General features: G+C 37.7%; 1 protein-coding gene across 4 annotated transcripts in view; it reads left to right on the forward strand.

Moving 5' to 3' along the window:
* LOC122813837 (perforin-1-like) overlaps positions 1 to 5,000 on the forward strand; it is a 99,489-nt gene that overhangs the window by 16,242 nt on the left and 78,247 nt on the right. For 2 of the 4 annotated variants that reach the window (XM_044086370.1, XM_044086369.1), the window contains exon 2: positions 529 to 602. The exons of the other annotated variants lie outside the window; for them this stretch is intronic. The gene's annotated coding sequence lies outside the window, so the exon portion shown is untranslated. The remainder of the gene's footprint in view (positions 1 to 528; positions 603 to 5,000) is intronic. 4 annotated transcript variants of the gene reach the window in all.

Raw genomic sequence — 5,000 nt, forward strand, 5'->3', positions numbered from 1 at the left:
ATCTATCAAAAGTAAGCATGAGATAAGTGGTTTATTTAGACATCCCAAGCCTTATAAAATGTTTAAAAAATTATTTGTTGTTGACCATGCTAACCTGGATATTAGGGGGTGGTAATTACAGCAAGTTAGAAGACAAGGAATTAAACAGACAGTTTGTATTGAATGTATATAGTCCACTTGGATTAAATGAGCATATTGATATTAACTGTGTGTTACAATCTCAAAATTTATTTAGTTAATTATTTTTATTTTATTCTATATTGATTATTATTTACGATTTTACTTTAAAATATTTAAAATAGCTATTGATTCTTGGATGGTTGATTGCAATGAGTTTGTGTCATACACTCTGGTATTTAAACTGGGAGCAAAAAGTAATTCAATTTGCTGTGATGAAGTTCACATCAGTTGTTAAAAGAAAGTGTTGAACAATTTTTATTTAATTGTCCATGCTGGTTCTTCATCTGTCTCTTTTTTTAACATTGGTTCTAGTTGTACTAACACCAAGTGCTCTTTCCATAATAATAGGTATGTTGGAATTATCTGTACACCCTGATCCTGCCCAAACTCAGTTTATGTCTTCCTGGCAACCAAGAGATTAGGTAAGAATAGCCTTATGTATTATGGACTGAGCTAACCAAGAACCACTTCCTTTTAACTTTTACAAGTTTAGAAGATGCAAAATCATTTGTTAGGCTTACTTGGCCCTTTTTATTTCAGGTAATTAACATTATGGGATTCCACCAACCTATGATTCGTGCCATAAAACTGTTTAATAATGGTTTATATGCAGTTATTCATTTCTGGCGATGGATCTCAAAAATGTTTTATTACTTCAGGCAGTAATCAAGGATGTTGTTTATACCTTTTGATGTTTGGCTTAGCTGTGGAATTTGCATGCACGTAGCAAATATTTTATTGCAATAATGGTTTTTTTTACCAACCTTAAATTCTTTGGCTTCTGTTTCTTTGTTTGCAGATGATATTATGGTAATGATTCCTAAATCTTCTATTTTTATATTTAATAAAGTAGTTTAATTACTTTAAGAGATTGGATCATTGTCTGGCTTCAAGATTAATGTAATCAAATACTATTTTTTTATAAACATTCTTCTTTACCTGAGTAAAAAGGATTATTTTCTTATAAAAATATTTTCTGATCAAATGTATTAGTTATGGACTGATCTTGGCTCTTGTAGTAACATTTCTGCACAAATGTAATTGAAGATGTAATGGCTAAAATTCAGTCTTGGAGTAATATATATGACAACTTTTGGATCACAGGTAATCATTGCTAAAATGAGAATAATTCCCCAACTTATTTGTCATGTAACTGTATCTCTAATCAAACCTAATAAAAAGATATTAACCAAATGACAAACCATGTTTTCTAGGTATTAGTAGTGGTATCGTATTAAACTCAGAGTTAAAGTGACTTTTATGATTAAAGACAACAAAACGAGTATTCAGTTTCTACTTACTGACTTGGATACCACTTCTACACAAATTCATATTGTTTTCTTTATGGCTTTCCCTTTATATAGTGTACCCTTACAAGATAAAATCACGGAATATACTTTTCAAAAAGTTAAAGAAACTGGAACTGATTTTAGAGTTAAAAATAGTATTGATCTAAATTGCGTTACCTTGAGCGATGTTATAGGTTAGTAGGTATATACATTCTAAATTGCGTAACCTTGAGCGATGTTATAGGTTCGTAGGTATATACATTAGGCTAACAACTATCAGGACTTTTATAAGCCTAGCCATGCAATCTAAGCCTTTTGTGTATCTGTGCATCATGGGCATTTATTACGAGATGGTACGTTAGTTAGGAAATTTCTAGAGGTAACGTATGAATGTGAGGGTATGTTAATTTGGCATCATTGTCTGCCTCTGTCTGTCAGAGACATGGGGGCCAGACCCAGGCTGAATTTATGATGCCTATCTATTGATCAAGATTACTCTTAAACAGAAATAGGAATGAAAGTGTGCTTCACATGAATGGGGATCCTATTCCAGAATATGGTGATCCCCTGAGACACATATCTTTCTCACCAACATGTGTTATTGATGTGACAGGCCTTGGATCTAGTGGTTCTGATGCTGTTCATTTTGCTGACGTGTACAAGGTCCATCAGATCTGGATCCAAGGATGCCTTTTATGCCAGGCATAGATTGGCTCCCAGTAACCTGTAGGAGACTATAGTCATCCATATAGAATAATGTGTTTATGCCCTGGATTCTCCTGGCAAGGAACCTTTGGGGGCAGTCCAACTGTTGCATGTGTCTAGTCAAGTACATGATGAAGGAGACATTATACTCAATGATGGGTCTGTTAAGGACCAAATAAAGTGGCACTATGACTTCCTTGGACCTGGATGCCATGCCCTTACTTATAAGTTGGGTGACATAGAACAATTTTCTTACATCCTTAACCATATGTTGGTTAAAGTCCAGATTACTGTCTATGTATCTTCCTACATCCCTGACTACTAGGTCAACTCTTAGAATTGTCTTATGGATGGAATAATTAGATTGGGTGGCAGTTTTCCAAAAAGGTAATGTAATACAATTCTTGCCATTGAGTTTTAGTCTGTGACTTTGGCACCAGGTATTTGTCTGTGTTAAATCATCTTGTAAGATGTGCATCATGGTGGGAATCTATGCATTTGTGGTCAGCCAGAGGCCCTTAACATCAGCCTTTACTTCTGAGAAGTAGGTGCCAAATAGGAGGGGTCCCAGCACAGAGCCCTGAGGTACTCCACTGGTGACCAATCTCTTAGTGGAGGTGGTATCACCAATTCTGACTTCCTGTGCCCTGTCTATGAGCCAACTGGAAATCCAGTGAGTTATGTAGGGATTTATGCCCAGTTCAGTTACTTTATCACCTATATCAGAGTGGGATGTTGTATTGAATGCCTTAGCTAGATCCAGGTAGGTGGTATGCACCATTATGCCCTCATCCATTGTCTTGGTGACCTTCTCAAAGAAATCCGCAAGGTTTAGTAAGCATAACCTTCCCTTGACAAAGCCAAACTGGGTTGGGTCCAAAGTTTGCCAATGCCTTTCTTAATCATTGCCATGATGATTTGTTCCATAGCTTTGCATATTAGACTAGTCAGACTACTAGGTCTATAGTTTCTGGGGTCAGTTGATGATCCACCCTTGTGAAGTGGGATAACTCCATTCCCATGGCACAAAGCCTGTTTTGAGGCTATGGTTGAACAGCGACTCAAGTGGTCATGATATGTCATGTTTCAAGCTATTCAGAAGACATACTAAGATATTGTCAGCACTCACTGAGGCTTTGTTTTTGACTTTAGTGAACACTGCTTAGATCTGCTCCCTGTTAATAGCTGAGAGTGTTATGCTACTAGGTATTTCATGGGGGGGGGGGGGGGATTGGAGGTGAAGTTTGAGCTGAATTTGTCAGCCAGCAAATTTGCTAAGTGGCTGTGCTCGGTGAAGGTGGTGTGGCACCACTGACCACCAGTTCAACACACTGCTGTGTGCTCCCTTTGAAGTTTTGGACATAGCTGTAGAAGTGCTTGTGGTTGTTTTTTAGCCTGTAAGGCTATCTTAACCTTATAATTGGCCTTGCTGGACTTAATTAGTCCTCTTAGTTTTCTGTTAAGTTTAATTAGAAAGCTCTTATCATCATGAGAGTTGGTGTTTCTGATTTTAGCCATGATTTTTTTCCTTTTGTTATATATCCTATTAAGGTTGGGATTCCACCATTGTGGTTTACTTTTAGAGTTTGTTTTGAGCTTACTTCCAGTAGGTACAGCAGCCTCTATACAGTCATTTACATGGTTGTACAGGGTCTCTGTGAACTATTCCACATATGCTGCTGTGAACTCGTGGTTGGGAGGGGCACTGAATTTTGGCAAACTATCACTTAATAGGATGTTATTTGCTTTGGAATAGTTTCTGTTACATGGTTTGCTGGTTTCACCAAGCTGATTTTTATTTCAAAGGAGACAGCTTTGTGATCTGACCTCACCAGTCAGGACGTGACACTGGAATGGTGCAGCGCTCTCCCATATTAGTGAGTACCAGGTCCAGTATGTTTGAACCTCTGGTGGGTGTGCACACTATCTGGTCAAGTGTGTTTCTGGTAATAAAATCCAAGAATCATTGTGCCTATGAGTATGAAGTGATGTATGTTTCCCAGTCTATAGAGGAGTAGTTAAAGTCTCCCATGAACAGGGTACTTGGTTTAATGGTGAGTGTCTCCAGGAGGTCTAGGTATGAGCTATAGAATGCTAAGGACATACAGGGTGACCTACAGCTTGCTAAAATATGATATAGAGCTTTGTCTATGGTAATTTGCAAGTGGATAAATTCTAGGGCATTGTCCTGTTGAACCAATGTAGAGCTATGCTTGTTGCTAATTCAGATTGAGACTCCTCCACTTTTTATCCCTATGTGTGCAGCTGATGGCCTAAATGTGTGGAAGGCATTAAAGACTTGCACTGCCCGAGTACTTTCTGTGGATTTAAACCACTTCTCAGTAATGGCACAGATATCTATAGTCTCTAGAGTGAGGACAGCTTGTAGAGTGTAGAGTTTCTTGTTTAGGCTCTTCACACTGAGCAATAACACCTTTAGATTTCTTTGTGTTTTATCTGCTATGCAGGTAGGTTTGCCAATATGACATTGTCTAAAAAAGGATCTAAGGGAGTGGATAAAGTTTTTTCCAATATTCAGAAGCTTAGGTGAGACAGGTGCAGAGCATTCTTTGAAAAACAGCTTGGTTTGCTAACTATGTCCTCCTATGCTGATAAATATTGAATCTCCCTGGAAAGACATCAGAAATTAAACCAATTATTGAAGTCAGTCATCTTTTGCTTGTATTATGGCATCATCCTTAGTGAAGGCAGAATGCTGCTCAATGCAAGGCACTTACCTGCCTGAGACACTTTCAGAGAGATCAACAATGTCTCTTCCTCATATAATCCAAGAAAGTGCATCTCAGGTCATTAGCATCCACATGC

Source organism: Protopterus annectens, chromosome 10.part0, assembly GCF_019279795.1.
Source record: "Protopterus annectens isolate FY-2018-M chromosome 10.part0, PAN1.0, whole genome shotgun sequence".
Lineage (NCBI taxonomy): Eukaryota > Metazoa > Chordata > Ceratodontiformes > Protopteridae > Protopterus > Protopterus annectens.